Source organism: Dermacentor albipictus, chromosome 2, assembly GCF_038994185.2.
Source record: "Dermacentor albipictus isolate Rhodes 1998 colony chromosome 2, USDA_Dalb.pri_finalv2, whole genome shotgun sequence".
NCBI lineage: Eukaryota > Metazoa > Arthropoda > Arachnida > Ixodida > Ixodidae > Dermacentor > Dermacentor albipictus.
In genome coordinates this window covers 191,945,509-191,968,728 of record NC_091822.1, presented here as the reverse complement: position 1 = coordinate 191,968,728, position 23,220 = coordinate 191,945,509, and the positions used below count along the sequence as shown (strand labels likewise).

General features: G+C 49.3%; 1 protein-coding gene and 1 long non-coding RNA gene across 3 annotated transcripts in view; both read right to left on the bottom strand.

The window, feature by feature from the left end:
* Positions 1–23,220, bottom strand: part of LOC135898491 (matrix metalloproteinase-2-like) — a 273,911-nt gene that overhangs the window by 83,213 nt on the left and 167,478 nt on the right. The gene's annotated exons all lie outside the window — the stretch shown is intronic.
* On the bottom strand, positions 6,766–9,147 carry LOC135898494 (uncharacterized). Its single transcript, XR_010563347.1, has 2 exons — positions 7,259–9,147; positions 6,766–7,185 (listed from the first exon to the last, which is right to left on the bottom strand). It is a non-coding gene; the product is annotated as an uncharacterized lncRNA (long non-coding RNA).

Genomic DNA, 23,220 nt, shown 5'->3' with positions numbered 1-23,220 from the left:
CGCTCGGTCCCGCGGGTATCACACTATACCGGCGGGCCAACGCTGGTGTGATCTAGTCTCAAACACAAAGTAACCTTCATAATATAATGGTGTTGCAAAAGAAAACCGTGAGACGTATTGCTGGTATTGGTTATATAGCACACACTAAATATATTATTGTTCAGTATAATATTATTCGCATTACCACTACTTTTGTATATCGGATAACTGTAATACATTAGATTTTCACCGCTTGCAATGACTGAGTTTCTTAAATCCCTTGCTGTCATAGCTTTAAAGGATAAAATTGTTCGTACTAGATGCGCTGAAACGTGGACTGTTACTCGAACCAGAATGAACTATACGGTAATCAAACTTTGCAATTCCTGATGCCAACGATCTTAAACACGTATGAAACCAATGAAAGTAATAGATTTGCCCTCACACTTAAAGAATTTAAGCGACATTTTGTGTTGCCTAGTAGATAGGCCTTTCTGTTTTGTGTAAGGTTCACGAGGGACTTGTAGAACATCTCATTCATTGCAACTTGTATTCGCGAATTCTGGATTTTTTAGTACTGTTTTAAGATGTTGAAACATATTAATTCCGTATATATGAATGTTTACTCTTTCAATAGCTATTCGTTTGAATGTAATCTTGTATGCATGTAACGTGTTATCACTGATTTTTGACTGCGGTTTTGTTTCTCTGCCACGCGTTTACTTTTGTTGGGCCTCAGGCACACTCAAGCTACACTTTTGTAGCTTTTAGTCTGTGTTTCTTATCCCATTTTGCTGCATGGGAAAAAAAGTGAAAATACTCCTCTCATACTATGTACATCTGGTCCTAAATAGAAATAACACGCGGAACAAACACAAAAAGGAAACCCAGAGCGAAAGGAGCACGGGGCCGAGCCAGACAGGTAGCTTTCCTTTCACGACATCTGTCGCTCGGGGAGAAGTATCCCTCCTATCTCCTTCTATTGGAAGTGCGTTAACGCGACCACGCCACCAAAGATACAGGAATAGAAACCGCCTCCGCATACAGACAGGTGGAGCATACGAATCGCAGATTTATTAGAGCAACCGGCATGCCCCCCCCCCCCCCCCCCAACAAACCCCTCTCTCCTTGCTTTCCTCCCCGACGGCATCTCGCGAGAAATTCTCTTCCGCGACAGAACTGCTCGCCCGTCGCGAATTTATGGAGAAGCTCCCTCGCGGCGGCCATCGTCTCCGCTCGCGTTACACACGCGTCCGAGCCTCGCTCGCTCTCACGTCAGGCACGACGGACGGCGCCCGTCAGCCCCGAGGCGTCTCTGGCGCCGATCGGGCGGCGATAGGCAGGCTGTGCTCTCTCGCGTTTCCGACGCCGCTGCCTATTTCCGGGGCCGGACGCAGCTCGAGGCGGCGGCAGCGTGCCGCATATATGCGTGTCGCGAGTCGTCCGCGTCGCGCGTGGCGCATTAACGCCCGCGCGCTCGCGGTGTGTCGGATGCGGCGTGTCTGGCTCCGAAAAAAAAAAAAAAAAGCTGACTCTTGCTTTTCCTTCGCATATGCTCTTTTGCGCATTGTGTGCGTACGCTTGTTGGCGCCGACGGCGAGGGCTTCCGTGGCTGAATCAGAGAGTACTTGAGTGATGGGGACGATAGGCAAAAACGAGCGCTAAGCGATCGACGCGCCGCTGAGGTTGCTGCTGTGCTTGCTTACTTACAGTTTCCGTCGCTTTCAAGATGGCTGGCTGCTTAGAATATTTAAAGACCGCCAGAGTTCTGGCCATGATCGCGCAAGCAGTGCATGTGCTGACGGAGGACAGTCCCTGTGCGAATAGATGACTCGCACAGGTTATGTGGTAGAAATTGCTCCTAAAATGACTCCTACCCGCCTATGACCTGTATGCGGAAGTTTTTGTTTATTTGTTGGCTGATGACAACACGAAGGACTCGGTATATATATCGAGTCATCAGACATGCACCAAGAAACAAAACAAAGCAAAAGGTAGAGTTGAAAGAAAAATGTCCTACACATATATGAACACGAGACGCTAGCCAAGAATGTGCCATAAGTGCGTAAACAAGAATGAACTGGAACTATGCGTACGTTTGACAAGACTCGTCTTGAACGGCTTCAGCCGTACATGGTAATTCCTTCCTGCCTTCCTTTAAATTTTTTTCTTGCGTGTATTCCAGAATACTGGCACAATTTAGAAGGGAGAACATACCCGTGATTACATTACAATTGTTTTACAAATACACGCACTTGGTGTGCACAAGCGAAACATTGAAATGCCTCATACACGAGAAATATACTGAACAACAATTTAAGTACTCGAGCGGGAATGACGGCAGCTTATTTACGTCTACAAAAGTCAACGAAAGAAGACCTGCGCGTCGCCTCCAAGTCATCCGACGCTATATATATGGCGAACGGGGCACCGGGATGAGACGTGCCAGAGATCACGAGCGGCAGACGAGTGACAGGGCGGCGACGATGGCGAAGCGTGCGCCGTCGACTTCGTTATCATTGCCCTATAGCAGTCGTCTCTGCGCATCCCTCGATATATTGGCGGCGAGGAGTTACGGAGTCGCCCTCTATCGGAAGCGCCTCGATGCCGTAGTATGAGGGATCACGTGACGCGCTCCTCATAGGTTTTGCTGTCAGCGCTCACTGAAAACACCACGCGCGAGCTCTCCCGAACATTTCTGTAAGTACTTTCAAACGAGAGAAGTTTCTTACTGTCTAAATAATAATCTTGGGCAAGCTGAAAGCACACAATCGTTTACAGCCGCTATCTCTTTACCGAATACGTACAGTGAACGCCACTGCGCGCGGTCGCCGCGATGGAGTCTCCCGAATCGGCTTCTTGCGTGAAAGGTAGGTAAACGCCGAGAGCAAACTATGTGAAATATGTTCTTATAGTGTTTTTATAACTAAATGGAGCGTAATAGAATGAAGCCTCAATGCAGCGATCGCGCAGATTCGCAGCGACCGACTGCGCGTCTGCATGCTTGTCCGCGCACTGTTTCGCTTTCTCCGCGCGCGCGTTTTCGCACCGTGCCATGAGCTTTAGGCCGCAGAATATGAGCATTTGACAGTATACAGGCAACCATTGTTGCGTGGGCGCTATCAGAGCTGTTCAAAAATAATTTCATTGTAGAGACTTCGGCGCCTACGGGGACTGTGATGTGCCGTCGCGACGATGCAATCTTTTTTTTTTCTTCTAAATTCTTTGACCTTTCAATACTATTTCTGGAGTTGCGTCGCACTGTATGTTTATCGGCGTTCTCAGCGTGCAATTTCCCGCTGCTCCTTTTTTGTAATCCAGTGCATTAATTCATAATACAAACATGACCATATGCCATGCTTTCTTTAAATGTGCTTCTCACCGCTGCGTTTCCACTCCACTGAACTTGGCAGTATCTATAGTATCGACAAGTTCATAGACCAAACCGTCATGACATTAGTCGGACAGCGGACTCCGGCGAGCGTCTCAGTGCGCGTTTTGAGAACATCGCAGACCGGGCGCCGTAGCAGAAATCTTCCTCGCGTCTGTGCTTGCTGCATACCCGAGTTGTAGCCGATGACTGCCGGTTTTATGTTTCGCGAGCCAAGCTTCACACAGCTTCTTGTCCTGCGGCTACGTGTGAATAAGGCCGACACCGGCCTCCGTTACGTGCGTCCGGCCCTGCGGCACCGAGCAGTAGCCTACCATGTTGCGTGCCTTCAAAGGCAGCCACTACTACCTATTGTAGTGCTTTCAAGCGTTGTAAAGGAGACACTCGAAGCGGGAAAATTTCGCCACTGAATGAAAACCGCAGCGTACGCGGGAATTTAAACTCGTTTTCAGCTCGCTTCGGCGCGCCCGAAGCAGCCGACGCGGCCGCTATGTCCACGTGATCCCTCCTAGCACGTCACGCCGACGGTGGCGCCAGCTTTTCCAGTGGTGGAGCTCGAGGCCAATACTCTTGTTATTGATTTACATATACTGTCGTCTCATTGCAAGACATTGAAGGGTTCTTACTAAGTGAGTGCCAATTGTGTTTGCGAACTCGTACGCTCGCATTCGTCATAGCGACATTTCTTAATCGTTTTAGAGCGCAGCTCTTTGGCGTCCGTTCCTGGGTTTCGCGTCGTCGTCGTCGTCGGCGTTGTCGTCGGCCTCGTAACCAGCTCGCCGACGAATCTGCTGCTCCGCCGCCGCGCATGCGCGCTGTCGGCTCTCCGGGCGAGGGAGGATGATGGAAGGGAGGAGGAGAGACTGTGGAGGAGGGCTGGCTACACAAATGGCTCTTTGGCGTCCGTTCCTGGGTTTCGCGTCGTCGTCGGCGTCGTCGTCGGCGTTGTCGTCGGCCTCGTAACCATCTCGCCGACGAATCTGCTCCGCCGCCGCGCATGCGCGCTGTCGGCTCTCCGGGCGCGGGAGGATGATGGAAGGGAGGAGGAGAGACTGTGGAGGAGGGCTGGCTACACAAATGGCTCTTTGGCGTCCGTTCCTGGGTTTCGCGTCGTCGTCGCCGTTATCGTCGGCCTCGTAACCAGCTCCGCCCCCCTTTCATCCCCCCAGCGCTAGCAGCGACCGACTGATACCGCTTTCGTGAGTCCGCTACCGCACTCACGAAAGACGTCGTGCACTTCCTGCAACTCGCATTAACCGTCCATCGATCCACACCGATGTTAGTAGTGGGGGACTTTAATGTTGACATAAAGAGAAACAGCAATTTCCTAACACTTATGCGGGAGAACATCCCGTTCCTCTCGCTCGTAACGCGTCCCACGGCTGTGACAACCTCGCGAGGCACTTGTATAGATCTCGTCTTTGAGAATCAAGCATTGGTGTACCAAGTCGAACATATATCAGTCTATTTCTCCGACCACAAAGCTTCATTCATGACTGTCAAGAACTGTTAGTGGAGTCTTTGTTAAAGGAATACGTGTGAAAAATTAAAAAAAAAATTCTGTGATAGCGCATACATGTGTTGCTCGATTTCTTTGCCTCAATCTATCGAAAAGGTGAAACAGCTTATTTGCTGCGCTCAAATTTCGCATTAGGAAGTAACGTAATCGTCGGTAATTTTTTCTTTAGCCGTATAGCCTATCGCTAATACAAATCGAGTGAAATAACATTTTTAATGTTCAAGTTATACTTACTAACATGCGTGTAAGCATTCACGCCGACTTATTATTTTTTTTTTCTGGACATCACTTTGTGGATGTCCGCTGTGAGGATGCTATTGCTATTGTTTGAACAAGTGCAACATTTCTAAATGCTGTAATTAATGCCATTGTCAAGTCTGTAGGTTATGTAAACTGTTCTTTTCTTGTGTCGCGCCATGCTTGAGCGCGTTGCAGGGGCCCATTTTTGACTGCCTTTAGACCTGAAGGTCCTGAAAATTTTTCAGTCTAAATAAAAGCTGAATTGAAATGATTTTTGAATTTAAAGGCGTGCCTTCGCTCAGTGCATTCAGCCCGGGTGACCGGCACGGAATGACTCGGGAGGTGAGCTGTTCGCTTCAGCCACCCGATGCGTTCAAAAGTCGCAGTAAAGAATCAACGGCTCCGGCAGCCGCGCCACTTATCCCCCGCGACTGCGGCAAATCCTCAGTTCTGGAGGGGAGCGTTATTGCGTTATGAGGCGATCGCAACAGCGCGCGCGCGCAGCGTCGATGAAACGTATCGGCGCCGACTTCCCGAGACGCACAGCGACGCAGCCCGTGCGATTACAACCTCGAGCCGCGCTCGACCCGTCGCCGCTCAAACCGAACTCGAGAAACACGGCACAGATCGACACGCAGAGCGGGGAGCGATGGAATATTGCCGATCGCGCAGCGAGATTCTCGGCAAGGAGAAACGCGCGGCGACTTCCCAGCGAGGGAAAGCCCTACGGCGCCAGTGCCAAAGCCAGCACTGATTAGACTTGGTTCAGGCCACGTAAAGAAAGCAAGGGGCTGGGAGGGCGACCGAGATGAAGGCAGCGAGGGGGCGGGATATAAAGTGGAGCCCCGCTTGCGCTTACGGGCCGCATTACTCGCCCCCCTCGCCTCCTCCCACCCATTGGGAAGGCGTGGAGAACGCAAGTCAGCGGGAGGCGCGAGAGAAATTACAATCGACTCGTGCGTATGCGGCGGAAGGAATTGAAACTGCGCGCGATGGCGGTGGCAAGACAAGGAGAATGCCAGCAGCAGCAATTTTGAGAGTTCCTTCGTTGGCCGCGACGGAAAGAAGGAAAAAGGAAGAGATGGCGCGAGCTGCAGATTGATTTTTATTATTCCTTTGCTAGCACTTCCCGAGAGAGCGCGTATAGAGCTGCGGAGCTTCTTTTGCATCTTGCTTCCAGACGCACAAGCTGCGGCGCTGTTCGTTTTCGTCTTTTTCTTTTCTCGCGCTCAATTTGATTTCCGGCACAAATCAAAGCTCGGCAGCAGCGATGCACTAATCGGAACCGCATGTCGAACATCTCACGGATTACGATTCACTGATCGAGTTGTCTTGCGTAGTGTTCTTCAATTTCTTTTGCTATGCAAGCTAAAGGAAACGAAAAGAAAGCAAGGATACGGAGTAAACCGAAAAGAGCTGAAGCGACGCGCACCAAATAACGCTGGGCAACTTTGCGCAGTAGTCTGCATTGTTTGGAAAATAGGACATGTGGCGATTGCTCATATAAGAACATTTTACGTGCTCTTGGCTATCTACAGTATACAATAGCAGTCAGATAAAACTGGTACCAGTGCCAGTGATTAACTTCACTGAACGAAAAAATCCTCGTACTTCAGGTGCAAAGCAAGAAGCAGCATCAAATATTTTTTTTTTATTTTCAACACGCGAAAGAAAACGAGGACCTTCGCCCTGTGCGTCGTAAATCGAGCAACGAAAACGCTGGCGGCTTTAGCTTGTGTCCACTAAGTGGCAAGACAATTTTTTTCAGAGGCATTAAATGGTGGCACAGCCACCCGAAGCAGTGGCTCGGAGCGTTGTGCTGCTGAGCGCGCGGTCGTGGGTTCGATTTGCAGCCGCACTTTGATGGAAACGGCACGTAAAAGGACCCGTGCACCATGCTCAAAGAAGCTCGGGTGGTGAAAGTTAACCCAGAGCCCTTCATAATGGTGTCACACAATAACACTATCGGAAGAGGCACTTCTACAGCATCGACAGGACCTAACGTCACAGAAGGCCGTGCAAGCACTTTATACTGCGCTTCTTGCGATCTGCCGGCCTTTGTGAACATCTCTAACTCGAACGCCCTTTGTGTGTGTGTCTCTGTGTTTGCATTTTCTCCCTTTTTTAACCCTTTCATCTCTGTCCTCTTGCTAACACCTGTCTCCTAACCCCAGTGTAGGGTAGCAAACCGGAGGCTAATATCTGGTTAACCTCCCTGCCTTTCCTCTTCATCTCCCTCTCTAGATCTTTCCTTGATGACAAATTGTGCAGTTGCACTTCTCTTTTTAATGCATACCGGATGAGTAGGTGACGTCAGCTCACCTTAATTATAGCATGGGCAAATAACTTCGATGGTCTAGAAACGGGACAAGCTGAACTCATTACTCTATTGCACGACTTACCACGCACAAGCAAACAAGCTATGCTATATCTGAGAGAAAGGCTTGCATCCAGCGTGTTTAAAGTCCAAGCTGAGATGGGTGCTGCGCGGTGAGTCTTTCCAAAGTCCGCCTGCCGGGTCGGGGTCAGATGTCTCCCGTTGCAATCCTCGGGCAGGCCTCACTCACTCAAGGAGGTTGTGATGGGTCAGGCGCCCGTTACACCACAGCCAAACTGAGTGAGGGAGCCCCTCCGAGCGAACGACGCCTTCGTCCCCGCTGTCGATCACGCCCATCGTCGCCGCCACTTGGCCTGGTGATTCATCGCCACTTCAGCCATGCGTGTAGCGCCCCCTCGCTCATCTTCCGTACAGCGGAAATCGTCGGCCAACTTCGGCGAACTGAGTGGAAAGGCAGCGCTGGTCCGAGGTGTAGCGTTCTCCTGTACATTGATCACGAACGTCTTTAGTGCGAGTCACAGGTGTCAGTGGCCTCTGCAGTTATCATCCGTATGCTCTCCAAATTTGGCCGATTCAGCAGCTGCGGACGGACGGTGCTTCTCAAGTGACTGTACGTCTGACGACAGCAAAATGGGAGCGTGCGTCGACACTTCGGCCGTTCGCCCTACGGTGCCGAGCCGACAACCAATGCGAAGCGCGGCAGTAGCACACTGAGCTACTTCTCAGAGCTTACGGAGCTAATGTTCTTTGTTGCAGCGGACACCTTCTTAGGCTTCCGACTATGCTTCACCATCAATTAATGACTACACTGCTGCAAGATTTTCGGCAGTTGGCGGGATGAAAACTTCCTTCCTTTACTCCTTCTGCGCAAAACGTAACAAAAGAAGAAATAAATGAAGAAGAAGAGTGTAGTAAGTTCGATGACGACAGCGAATGACTTAAGATGTGTAAAAGAAACTGGTTCCCGCGGGATAAGCTGCTAGAGATACAACTTAGTTCCTCTCCACGAAGCAAATGGACGGAAAGCTCTTCCCGAAGCTCCACTAAACTAGAAGGCCTCGTGGGTCGATACCGCGAGTTCAGACATCACTCTACCGCACATCTAGACTAACCGCGAAAGTCTGCCCGCAGCCTCGGCCGTACGACGATGTCACCTCACCACCTCACGTCCGGAGCGTTTTACATCTTGTCGTGGCGCATCCGCCGGCGTGCACACCGATTCAACGGGACGACGACGACGGCACAGCCACTGGAGGTTCCACGTCGTGCTTCGTCCCGTTGCAGCGAGCGTCGCTCATCGACGCCCCTTGCCAGCGGTCTCGATCGTCGCGCGCGAGGGGCAAGCTGTCTTCTCGGTGTGCGCGCGTGCAGTGGAGTGAGCGGCCGTCATCTCTCGCAGAGGGGCTGGCTGGGAGGGAGACGAAAGCCCGACTGGCGTTTTCCGGAGCGCAGGCGGTCGCTTATGCGGCCGGCCGCCGAGGCGACGACGGGCGCCCTTATCATCATCGGCGGCGGCACGGCGCAGCAGCAGCGCGCCCTTGCCTCGCGTCTCCGGTTTCGGTCGCGGTCGGCGCGTCTCCTCGCCCCGGCAAGCGCGGCTGCGACGGCGGCGGCACGAGGAACCGCCGCGCTGGGGAAACTCGAGCAGCGCTCTTGGAACGCCCTCCGGCCGAAGCGCTGGCGCGATATGGGTGCGTGGCGTTGCAAGGCATCGTGCGCGCTTGTTAAGCCTGCGTGGGCTAACCGCCGAGATCACCACGTGCTTCCGGCGCAGGGAACGTGCATGAAGCAGGGGGGGCCTTCATAAACGTGGCCATCATGGAGGACCTCTCCCGCGAAGCGGGAAGCGCCGCACGAGACAAATCGGAAGTGCTCTGCGGGACCACCTTCGAAAGTTTTTCGCGTTTCGTGAAACGTTGCTCCATGTGGACGGCTTTGCGAGCCCAGGGCGGTGTGTGACTAAGTGGCATCATCATCATCATCATATTATTGTTATTATTATTATTATTATTATTATTATTATTATTATTATTATTATTATTATTATTATTATTATTATTATTATTATTATTATTATTATCAGCACCTTATTTTAATGTCCACAGCGGGACGAAGGCCTCTCCCAGCGATCTCCAATTACCCCTGTCTTTCGCCAAGTTCTTCCTGCAAATTTCTAATCTTCATCAGGCAGCCGAATTTTCTACCGTCCTCGACTGCACTTCCCTTCCCTTGGCGCACTTCTTTTGTCAACTAGAATATCGGCTACCCCAGTTTGCTCTCGATCCAACCCACACTGCCTTCTTCCAATCTCTTAACGATACACCTAAGATGTTTCGTTCCATCGCTCGCTGCGCGGTCCTCAACTTCGTATTAAGCTTCTACTCAAGTAGGTGGTGGCATAGTAGTTAAAAAGTAGAGCCGACGGGAGTGCGAGTAATTAAAGCACGAACGGCGTCAGTCTGTGGCCCGCCACATGGTGCCTGTACAATAAGAAACACAGCTTACAGAAATCCTGCCTCTATCACAGTTTGCACTACTCTCCATTAAATGCCACATTACAAGCGCAGCTGACGATAGACTGCGGAAACATATGTATCAAGGTCGATTCAAATAGGTCGCGAAGCTTCGGGCGAAAAGCGGTTCAGTACAGATTGTCACCGACATCAGCATGGGGGGTTATGGGAGCAGCGATTGAAGCGCGACTATGTTTGGAGGGAACAAACATTGGTAAAGAAAAACGCGTTTTTTAATTCAAACGAGACACAGTTAGATTCATTCAACGAAAATAAAATTCGTAGTCAATTATATATATTCGTGACGAGTTAAGAAAATACAAGTTGAATTTTTTTATTATAATTAAATGGATTTCTTTTCAGCGCCCATCGCTACAGGGGGCGTTGACGCCACTATCACTCGCAATGCAATGCACGTCTTGAAATGGGCAGAAAGGCGCACTCGTATCACCTGTTGAAACACGCCCCCCGCACAGTTTGTGCTTTCTTGCTTGTCGAAGTTTGTCTCAATGTGGTGACGCGGGTAGCTTCATTGCTTCTTAATCTGTTCAGTCAAAAGTAGTGAGTTACGACCGCCAGATAATTGTGTAGTTGTTTTCGTGCGACTGCGCTGGCCGACGGGCTTGGCATCCGACGATAGGATCAGCACTCTGCACCTAAAGCTTTCGTCGGCTTCCAAAGAAAGTATGTTCTGTGCAGGAATGCGATTTCGACAACCGTGCAGCTGGCCTTTTCCTGCATCGCTTTCCACGCTGAAAGCTCGAAACGCCCATCAAGTCGAATGGCGGGGTATTTGAATATATAGCTCCAAAGGAAGAACAACAAAACAAATTTCGCGCCTTCGAAAACAAAATGACGTCACTTCTGCTTTTAACGGATATGGCGTCACATTATTTTTTTTTCCACCGGAAGTGTTCCCACCACATACAGATGGCGCTAAGCCCCATGGACCGCCGATGGACCGCCATGTTTTGAACGTATGGGCTCCTATGGAAGCTTCGCTACCAGGTATATTTACCTTGTATGTATCGCCACGCCCTTCCCCCTCCTACCCACTCTCGACAGCTGAGGTAAAATTTTCCAGGCCATCATTACCCCCCACCCCTCCCCTCCTCCCTTTTTAATGGTTTCTAACGCTGCAATAAGATGCAACTCAAGCAACAACCTCAGGAGACGAAGCAGTATCATTAATTGACTACTTGTTTTTGCCGTGAACGGGCAATGCAGGCGACCTGGCAGAAACGAGTGCAGCCACCGATCACCACATGTGTCTGAATACGCCAGCGGACTATTTTACGCGCCCTTCGTCGTTCGTTACACCTGCTATTCCTCTTCACTAATTAGGCCAAGGTGCCATCCACGTTCTCATCATTCATCATTCATTAATACTGTTAGCCTACTCGGGCGGTTACAGGGTGGTAAATATTTGTTACATATACAGAAATACAGCGTCGATCAGAGCGAAGAAAAAAAAAGTGAGAGACGTAGTGAAAGAAGCCCTATAGGGATATACACATAAAAGAAAAAAAAACAAACATATGCCCAATACGCGGCACACAACAGCAAATAAACGAGGCAGTAGGAGCACACACAGCAGCACCATTATTACTTAATAGTGGAACGTCATTACAAAAAAAAGAAAAAGAAAACTGTCGTAGTTAATTTGGAACTTCAAGGTAAAGATGTATCGAATTTCAGAATGAACTGAGAGAGTCTATTTGTGTTATGTGTTGTGGAAGTGAGTTACATTCTTGGATTGTTCGTGGGAAAATTGAGTATTTTAATGTGTTTATCCGAGCTTGAAAAGGCGTAATTTGTTGATTATGACTGCTCCTCAATGTTCGGGCCGAGCGCTGTTTTAAGTACAGTCCAGTGCCCAGTAAAAAAAAAAAAGTTATTGCGCAAACGGTAGAGAAACTTCAATCCAGCAAATCTTCTTCCCTCTGTCAGTTGAGGTATTTTAAGTTGCGATAACATGCCCGAGACTGAATCCATGGATTTATATCTAGATAGGAAAGATCTATCCGCCCTTCTGTGGATTTTTTAAAATCCTTTCTATCTGGTTTTTCGTATGGTTGCCTACACGATACTGTCAAAGTGAGTCTTATACATGTTCAATAGGCAGTTAGTTTCGCTGTCGCGGTTGCTTACTTTAGTTTTCGCCGTAAGGTCCTCAAATTCTCTTCTGTAATGCATAAGGGGCCCTATAACGTAAAACTATTCCAGTCGGTTTTTATTCCAATCTCCCTACGTCAAATGTATTATTATTACTGTATTAATGTATCTTTAACGCGTACACGTCACTTTGACGCAGTAAGTTTTCGCGGTTTTATGACGTCGCGTGACAGAGAAGTGAAGTGGGCGCAGTCCGAAAACATTTAAATTATGCGGTTTTAAGTGTCAAAACCAACTTTCTGATTATGAGGCACGCCGTAGTGGGAGACTCCGGAAATTTAGACCACCTGGGGTTCTTTAACGTGCACCTAAATCTAAGTACACGGGTGTTTTCGCATTTCGCCCCCACAGAAATGCGGCCGCCGTGGCCGGGATTCGAACCCCGCGACCTCGTGCTTAGTAGCCCCCGAAAACCTTTGACCAATAGCTGAGGGCTAATGCAGAAAAGCGTCGAATCAGAAATAATTATTTTTCTTTTGTTTCGTCTAATCATGCATAATCAGTGTGTACACTTCGTATCAGCTAGGGACCTCGCGGTTTTCATGACGTCGAGTGACAGACAGGTGAAGTGGGGATAGCCCGGAAATTTTTTTACCAATCGTAGAAGGCTGATTGCAGAATTGGAAAAGAAATGTTTGGAATAGCTTTACGTTATAGCGCCCAAGTTCTTAATGGGTCTGTTCACTTCATGTTTTCACTTATCTCATGCCTAAATCATTGAAGTGGTTTACTGTCCTTACTTTATGTCCTTCACTTTCATAGTGAAATGCAAGTATACCTTTAATTATGTTTGTCATTCTTTGAATGACGGTTTACTGTGATTCATTGTAATTTTTCATTTTGTGCACCAATCGTGAACACTACTTAACGCCGTGTTAACGTTTAACGTGGCATTACAGAGCATTAACTCACTCACTCACTCACTCACTCACTCACTCACTCACTCACTCACTCACTCACTCACTCACTCACTCACTCACTCACTCACTCACTCACTCACTCACTCACTCACTCACTCACTCACTCACTCACTCACTCACTCACTCACTCACTCACTCACTCACTCACTCACTCACTCACTCACTCACTCACTCACTCACTCACTCACTCACTCACTCACTCACTCACTCACTCACTCACTCACTCACTCACTTCGCTCCTTTGTCATGCAGTTAGGAGGTATTGAGTGCTCTGGTGGCATCGATGCTAACCGTCTTGAAAGGGAAACTCTTGAGTTACGAAACGTTGGCCTTGAAACATGATCTGCCTGTGCCATTTGGCGTTTCCAGTGGCAGGGGAAAGGGGGCGGGGGAATCCAGGGCAGCCTCAAGGATAAGGTAGGGAGCTCTCCCTGCGCGCTCAACTCTGTCAGCGCTGCAGTGCCGGCATGTCTCGCTAGTGTCCGGTAGAGCCGAGCGCAGTTCGCCAAGACGGCGTATCGTGCACTTATTATTCGCTTACGCTACACCTTCTTTGCTAAGCATTGCGACGATATAAGATACATTCAGGTAAATTAAATAACGGCTTAGATATCCCAGTCAAAGCCCGCGTACAACTAATGCCACTATTACAACCACCGCTCACCACAGAGTGGTCACCGGGTCACTGAAACAAACCAGCCATATTAATACAGGGTATTGGGCTAATCGGATCCGGTCGGTGCGTGAATTCGGAATGTATGGTACGACCAGGGCGAATGCACAGGGGACAATAAAGGAAACACAGCGCATATCTATTGAAAATCTTATCGGGTGCGTTCTGGGCCAGCCATTGGTGGCAGAAGATGGCTGCGCCGCACCGAATTTCTCCACTTTATCGCATTCCTCTTGAACGACTTCCCCAAGAAGGGACGTGATTTAAGGGCGGGTACGCGGTCGGATTCGTATACGTGCCACCGCTCGCCGGCACCGACGTACTCGCGGAAAGCCTCCGTTCCAGATTACGGGCGCTCGTCTGCGGTGTCCGGTTTCCCAGATTGGACGCCGGTCGGCGCAGAAGCGCCGGCGGCCCGGCGTTTCACCAGCGCCATGCGCCTTTGACTCGCTGTTAGCGAAGCGAGCTGTTAAGAACTGCAAACTGGTAAAGTGACGCCTTTCAGGAAATTTCGCAGGGACAGGCAACCACGGGCCTAAGGGCACACGTGTGAAAAGATGATAAAAGAAATCAGTAGCCCGCGAAATGAAAGAAAGAAACTTAATAACTTCACAGGGCTCACGTATATACCTGGACGACGCCCTGTACGCACGGAGACGTTTCTTATATATATATATATATATATATATATATATATATATATATATATATATATATATATATATATATATATATATATATATATATATATATATATATATATATATATTGTGTTAAGAACAGAAGGGAAAGAAAAGATCAGGCAAGGAGATTTGGAGGAAGAGGGGATGCTGTGTGCTAAATTCCGTTAGTTAGCCTTCAGCATATCTGAATTGCCCACGGAGCTGTAGGGCAATTCAGTAGTAGGAGTTGACTGACCTCACGCTTGGGGCGCTGTCTCAGCTGAGAGAGCAACAATCCCCCAGCTAAGTGGCCAGCTGATAGGAAACAGCATTTACGTGCAAATCACCTTGTGATATATTATATCATCGATCGCAATTTGTAAAGATCCGCTTATTTATTTCTTTTCTATCCATTCTTCGTTACTGGCTCACATGTCTAACATTGGTATTGACTAGTGAGCCATGTCACAAAGAGTGGCTAATAGAAAATGAAACATAATTGCAGAATACCACCCTTTCTGATACGAAGGATGTATGTACATTTAAAGTATGGTTCGAGTCTGATTGGGGAACGTGTCTACGGAGCTGAAGGAGCTTTGTCGTACTATGAGACTCGGGTGCGAAGCACCGCTGTAAATTGAATGTCTAACGACAACCCTTGGCCGTGGCACCCTGCTTCTGATTCTCTTTCTCTATATCGACTGAGAAAATGTGGACCATTTGCAGCGCGTCAAGTGCCGCCCAATGCGCGCGTGGCACATGTCCTATCCTTGTGTTGTTCTCCACGTTCTTTTTTTTTTTTTGTCTCCTGCTTCTTCACTCACCATGTCCTTCCCTCCTCCTCTTTCCTGTTCTTCACTGACTATTCTTTTTCTATGCACCTATTTCTTTTTCTTCTAGAGCCGGCAGTCGCTGTTCCTCTCCAAGTGGCAGTTGCCAGCTAGCTCTCTTTCTCTCCTCTGTGATTGTTTTATGTACGCAAACCCTGACCGAGAGATGTCTCCCGCTTACGACGAGGCGTCGGTTTCATTGCGATTCTGTGCCCTCGGTGTGTACACGCCCCTTTTTCCAGTGCCGAGTGCGTGGACCGACCACGCCATCGGGCTTCGCACAGTGTTACGTCGACGTGCATTTTGGTCGATGCAGGGTCGACCACCTCCAAATCGCTTCTGTCTGAGCGCGACGGAGCCGGCGAAGAAATTTCCCGCGTAACGCGCTTGACGGGGAGCCGCGGTGCGAACCTGGCTAACGCCCTTCCTGCTTTCCGCCCCGGCAAACCTGACGTGGGGGACGGGCTTCAACATAACGCTGCTCTTGGCTCGTTCCCTTGCGGGTGAGGAGTGTTACGCGTGGAGATGTGCACCGGGGCGTGCGTGCATGAAATTTCCATTCACAAGTTATAGTCACTCACTTATCATTCATAATATTCCACTGTACTATAGAGCAGTACGAGAGAGATATATGTAGAAATAAAGAGGGGAAAAAATATCAATTTTTGGCAACTGATGCTATAATATAGAAGAGGATAATTCAAAAGCAGGGTAAGCTTGGCTGACATAGCTGTAATTTGATTGGCCGTTTCTTGCATATACGGACGTATATGAACCCTTGAAACGTTTTGTCTGTGTTCATATTCATAGCCTTTCTGCGATTTAACATACAACATTAAGAAGAAAGAGAGAGACAGAAAAATAAATGACCTTGAAAAATTCCCGCTCTTTCATCTCTTGGCTGTCAGTGCTTTGTAATCGTGAAAGAAAGAAGTGGCAGACATTCTTCAGCAACAAGGCAGAACTCGTGCACTGCAGGAACACCGAGGAAGAAGATTTAAAAAAAAAAGAGGAGGGGGGGGGACACGTGGCTCATACATGTTGCCGCGTATGAATGGACGCGTCCAAGCTCATGCTTCGCCCGGTTTCGCTGACGAGTGCTTAGTTCTCCCCTAACCGGCAAATGCTGGTAGTGTCAGACAGCGCACGAGAGAAGTCGTAAACTTGTTGTACCATGCGTGTAGCGCAGACTTAGTGGTTTCATGCAATGTCATATTCAAACGTTGTTGTATGTTTAGAAAACAAGCGTAGCAAACACCCACACACAATGCGTACAGACAGAGAGGGAGAGAACAATCACAAATATACACAGATGTGTTGACAAAATATATAGGGCATCACGAAAAACTATATTCGCGATACCACGGGGGTACGAAATAACTCGTCGATGACTGCAGCAGCATATGGTGGGCAATGAAGATAGTAAAAACGTCTGCTACCACAAACTGTCGACAGCGCCATGTTCGTTGCCTTGACGGCGATAGCTAAGATCCTGACTAAGGTGCAGAGGCGAATCGAGTATGGACTGTTTCGTAGAAGTGCCACAAAGCTATTCTAGAAGATCGTGCAAGAGTCGTATAGCAAAAATATGAAAAGCGCAAGCAGATGTGGGTAAATGAAAAAGAAATGAAGCAGAGGATGAATATGCTAGTGTCAAAAGAGTCGTCGTTTGTGACTCTTCTAGGTTCCGCCTCGTGCTTCTAGAAGAGCTGTTGAAACTGTGTTCCACGCAAGGAATATTGTGGCAATGTGCCATATAATCTTCACCAATTTTTCGGTTTTTCACCGATGCGTTCTTATTCTCGTTTTGTGTTTTTTACAGGTTGTCCACACTGCTAAACAAAAATACGATCAATTGGAATTTTCTTCTTTGCGAAAATGTGCTTGGTTGTGATACTTGTTAGGCTGAACGAGGTGCTGTGGCCAGTTTACTTATTTAGTAAGCAGCGACCTAGTTATCTCGGGGCAAGCTGCGTCGACGGCGAGCCTTAACGCTTAGCGTTATCCCACCTAGCACTAGCATGCCCGGGGCCAAATATCGGGACAGGGTGAATTTTTTTCATTTTTTTTGTTTCATGCTGTCGCTGATATAGCGTAGGACTGTAGGACCGTAGGAAACCTCACATCAATTTGAGCCGCACGAGAGCGCATAGCAGGCATCGTTGAATTATGAAACATCAACCGACACGTATTTCGTTCTTGTCCGTTGTCGCGGCGGGCGCGCGACCACAGGGCGCGAGAAGGGACGGGAAGCTGGCATCCGTGTCACCATCGTGTAGGAGGTTCTCCGCGACCACCCATAAAAGAAGCCCAGAAACGAGGGAGGGATGAACGACTGTCGGGGCGGACAATGTGCCGCTCTGCCGTGTCCGCTCTGCGACGTTCTCGGCAAACGGTGCCCGCGCCTCGGTCGTCGACTCCCCCCTCCGTCCCGGCTCCGTTCAGGGCGGAGTGCACCCGCCAAACAGGATGCCCTAATGACATCCTCCGAATGCCTCCTTTCGGCGGCCGTGCCTCTCCTGGCGCGCGCCGCTGCGGATCGCGCGCGAGCTGCACGCATTCGTGGAGCCGAGGGAGACAGACAGCGCAGTCGTTTCGTCCTGACGCCGCACGGACGCTGGCTTTAGGGCAGAGACAAAGGTGCGCCAGTTAGCGTTAGCGTTATGTCGAGGGATGGTTCGAAGAGCTGTCTCGCACCTCCTGCTCGGGCATTTCGCGCCGATTCTGGACTGTCGGAGGTTATGCCACGCTGCTTTGTGTGACTGAAAGAAGCGTTGAGGTTGTATGTGCCGTCCAAGCCCACCACGGCCATCGGAGGCACAGCGCCCGCCTAATTCAGAAAAGAGGGCAGAAAGGGCACAGGAAGAAAGGGACGCCATGATCAAAGATGGATGATTAAGGAGGAGGAGGAGGAAGAATATAGTTATCGTAACGTTCTGGAGCAGCACCCGATAACAATGCGCGTGCTTAACAACGAAGCGCCACAGCATAAGAAAACAGGAATGCTGCTATGGATATGGTGAATATTTGCATGAAGTCGAAACTGTGAACGCTAACCGTGAATTTAATTGTACATCGATCGTGTTCTCGTGTGCCAGCAGACGTACGGTAAAAAGTGGGAAAATTAACGGGGAACCTTATTTACACATGTACACTGCCACATACGTAGGGCATGCGTGATGGCAGCATGTCTATCAGCTCCACGAACAGATGCGTGAGATTTTCGCTTATGATTGCTTGCCTAATATTTTATGCATGCTTACTACAACAAAAACACATTGCATGTATGGGCAAGCAATCAAGTCAATAAGGGATCAAGATCCCGGACGCGGCGGTTGCATTTCAATGGCGTGGAGGGGGGGGGGGGGGGTGCAATAAGCGCCCGTGTGCCGTGCGTTCAGTGCATGTTAAAGGACACCAGGTGGTCAAATTTAAACCCGAGATCGCCCGGGCTAAACGGCATGGGCATCAAAATCATACCTTGGTTTTGGCATGGAAAGCCCCAGAATTTAACTTGGCGTCATTATTGTGCAACCGAAGCACGGTAGACGAGCATCCCAGCCGTCTGCCACCACCGAAATGCGGCCTCGTCAAGCCCGTGCTCAGCAGCGCGACGCCGTAGCCACTGCTTCACCGAGGCCGGTGTTGAATTCTTCGTGACCTCTGTTGAATGCTCGTAAGACACCGGCGACATCTAAGCAAAGTTCTCAAGAGCAATTTCTGCGTGGCTTGTCGTTGACATTTATGCGAAACTTCTTGTTGAAAAAGATACAGCACGTGGAAAGGACGATAGTGTCGCGCGAAAGGTTAATGTCTGTTCAGCAGTGAGGGCGCAGAACCGCTGCTTCTGCTGCTCCTGCTTTTTTTTTCGCTTTTGCAGAGAAGAGCCGCGAGCTCACGACAGTGTTAGGCAGCAACGCTCTTGTCGATCGCGCGCGTTACAAGCCCGATCGCGTGTATGCGGTAACAGTCGCTAAAATGACGACGCTTCAGCGTTCTTGCATTTTCTGGACGCGAGCGAACCCCCTGCCGACACTGCATCGCCCGTGCAAAATTAAAGGAGGAGGCCGCACATGCGCGCCATAGTTTTACTTCGGCTCCCAATCCACGCAGCTTCGGGACTGCGCAGAGGGTCTTATCGCTCGCTTTGGCCCGCCGCGTCGTCCGGCCCAGGATGAAGAAGGGTCCCATTGCCCGGAAAATAATATAAAGCTACGGCAGCGCGCTCGCGAGCAAGAGAGAGAGAGAGCGGGGTGGTGGGCATCCGGTGAGCGACTCTTATCGGGGACAGGCGACACCCGCAGCCATCATCGCGTCGCGAGCGCACTCCCCCCCTTCTTCCTTCTCCGCCTCCTCGTAGCCGCCATCTTCCTCAGCGCGGTGTCTGGCGTCTCGACGACTGCAAGGCCGGGACCCAGGCGCCGTGCAGCCTGTTACAGGCATTTAGTGACACTACGCGTACATGAGGGTTCGTCGCTGTGTGAGATTACCAAGTTAGGAGTGGCCCTAACCCATTTTTTATTCGTTGAATATTGTACAGAGTTGATAGAAGCTGTGGGGAGGACAGAACTTGACGGCGTTCATGCACTAAATACGCGAAATTAATTGCCCCCAGAGAGGCGACACATAGCATGACCCGTGTCCTTTCCACGAGATATATGGTGGTTTACGAAGACACACAAACAAGAGCTGCCCCAACATATTGGGGGTTCCGTTCTCGTTTCAAGAAGGTGGCGGTGTCTGAAGAATGAGCAGATCCAACGCACATGTCGAAATCCGTGTGAAGCAAAGCTTTAGTGAAGCGCTTAATAAATACTTTACGACTAACGGCTATGAGTACAAATTTGTTTGCTTTCATGCATGCTGTGTAACGCGTAATCTCATAGTATCTTTATGTTTGTCCACCACGAAGGTCACAACCTTACTGTCGTGCAATTTTTATATTTATGCGCTACATCGCTCACAACCTATGCCGAAATACACACTAAATGAGGTGGATGCGCAGTGCGAGACGTACACGCGGCGATGCCGCAAAAACGAAGACGATGTATGATGCTTGTCGAGGGGAGAATGGCGATGACAGGATCAGGCACAGAAAAGTACTACAGGTATTAAGGAACACTTAAGGATCTGTACCTCTTTTGTCACGGGGGCATGCCCATTATGGAAGATTGGCCATGAAGGGACACACCCCCAGTGGTCGCGTACCGAATGGCTACATAAAATACAGAATATAAAAAAATCAAACAAATATAAATCACCGTTATATTAACATATCGGTGTGCTTTAGAGTTATTTATGAGCCGACATTATATGTCCAGATATTATGTAGGAAATTCTTGTTTTTTGTTTGTTTTTTTAACGCAGAACAGAGGTACGCGTATACTTGGTCAGTATACAAGGGTTGTATCATCCCATGCACTGGCACTTTCATTCGGTGCACCCGTAACGTTTGTATGTATACCCACAAATATATCCGCCGAGATAGCAACCGACACAGCAGCAGGCAGCAGCTAGGCAGCCACACCAAATTAGACAAGGTAAGCAAAGAAAGCTCGGTTAAAAATGCACTGAAGCGAAAAGTCAATCATTTGTTGTGCGTATAGTCACACATGGTGCCGTCTGCTTGAATCGGTCTTCCTGGCCAAACAAAAGAATGTCTTCCGAGTGGAAGGTGTTTTATTACGCTTGTGGCAAAACATTATCAGAGCGAGCTTCAAGCCCGCCTTGCCGGCATCTGGAATCTGCCAACTCCCGTACGAGACAGCGCAGTCCGCTCGCTAGCACGCGCTATAAGAACACTTCCCATTTATATCTCCTCAATCTTTATCGCAGCCATCCTTCGGTTTGGCACAGGGGTTCAATGTTCCTTGCTTAACCTCGCCGCCATCTATATTTTCTGTTTCGCTCCTTCCAAGTCTCCCTTCGTTACTTTTACACGTCCGCTCTGCTTCAACCGCTTGTTCAGCGCGCTCCACGCTTCTGGCCTCGAATTTCGTCTTTGGCATCGGCGTGAATAATTTCAAACTGTTCGAATTCAAACTGTTCGAATAATTTCAAACTGTTCAATAATTCTTTGAAAAGGGGGAAGAAATACAGAGCCCTGTGCTTGTTTCCTCCTTTATTCTGCAACTTCTTGCGCTGCTTCTTAGTACAAACGTTTAAAAGTTAGCCAACTCGCCTACATTTAAGTAATGTTTAATATTCAGCTGGTATAAGCTATGCACTGACGCACTGCGGCTTTTTTAAAAGTCCAAGCGCTGCTTTCGACCATTTATTATCCGTCCGCCCGCCCGTCCGTCCGTCTGTCTGTCCGTCTGTCTTTCTGTCTGTCTGTCCGTCCGTCTGTCTGTCTGTCTGTCTGTCTGTCTGTCTGTCTGTCTGTCTGTCTGTCTGTCTGTCTGTCTGTCTGTCTGTCTGTCTGTCTGTCTGTCTGTCTGTCTGTCTGTCTGTCCGTCCGTCCGTCCGTACATCCTGTACACTTCTTGTGCCATTATCACCGAATACGAACATTCGCGAACTAGCAGAGTACCTCGGTTGACATCTACTTCCCACACCCACCACGGTGGCTTAGCAGCTGTGGTGTTGCGCTGCTAAGCGCGATGTCGAGGGATCGAATCCCGCACGCGGCGGCGGCATTTCCGATGGGCCGTAATGCAAGAACGCTCCTGTCCCCTGCATTGGGGGAAGGTTAATCTCCTGGTAATCAAAATTAATCCAGACTCCCCGCACTACAGCATACCTCATAATCAAACCCCGGAATACTATTCACTTCACTAACTTCCGGTGCGGTTACAGAAAGCCAAGAGGTCGTCAGCACGCGGCTCTCGTCCTGACAAACACGGATTAGCATTTCTCTCTCTTTCTTCCCCTTCGCAGGAGGAACGAGCGAGTCCGCTCGTTTTACGTTCGCCGCGACGGCTTTGCGTGTTTGATTGACGCAGCACAGCTGCCGAGGTGCTCGTCAGCGCGAGAGGGGTCCCGCACTCGACACGACGGAGCTTATCTATCGTGCGCGTGCTGCCTGGGTCAGCTCAGCCTCCGCGCTCTCGGCTTCTCCCAGGGTCACGACGAGGCCGATCGCTCCCGTGGTCGGTCTCTGCGGTCGAAGCCTTACATGCAGACTAATAAAAAAATAAAAACCAATCGCGTTCTTTCTTTCTTTCTTTCTTTCTTTCTTTTAAGCTGTAAACACCACTTGTTTTCTCTGAAGCACAACGCGGCATTTGATGCTAGGAGTAAAGTAACTATAACCACGTTGAATGGATTGGAGACGTGAACTATATGTTCTGGCATCTTGCTGAACGATAATGAGATTTAGCATGAAGCATGCTGAAGTCAACATTAAAATAGGTATAATGTTTTACAAACAAGCTTTCCCGCTCAACAACAGCGTGGTAAAGATTTATTGTTGTTATTGTTGTTGTTATAACTGTTGCCAAACGGGACCGTAGTGAAGGTTTCTTTGTTTGATTGATTGATTGATTGATTTGTTCATGCTTTCGCTTGAAAAGCACTGATGTAAGGCGAGATTTGTTGACAGTGGGAGACAGTGGCCTTTGCCGATCGCATTATCGTCCAATTAAAGATGGGCAGCTTCAGTATGTTACATGCATGGATGTGCTGCCATGCGTAAGTTTATCATTCTTTACTTCTCTGTCGCTTTAATTCCCGCCGCCGGTATTGTTCCTGAAAATTTATTGCGATAGCAATTATATGGACAGTGCAGGCGCATTTCTACCGTCGCCGTCGCCGCGATGCTCCGCATGAAGTCCAAGGCTGATAACATCGTCCCCCAGCTCCGTATGCTGTATGTGCGAGTGAAAGCGCGCGAGGGGCAGCCGACGATGGCGGCTCAATCTCAAGGGAGGAAAGCGGGGAGGAAGCGCGCCGTCTTCCGTCGCGCGCAAGGCACCGAGGGGAGATGTGGGGAGCGTTCTACTCCGGCGGCTGCTGCCTATTGCGTAGCCGTGCGCGGTC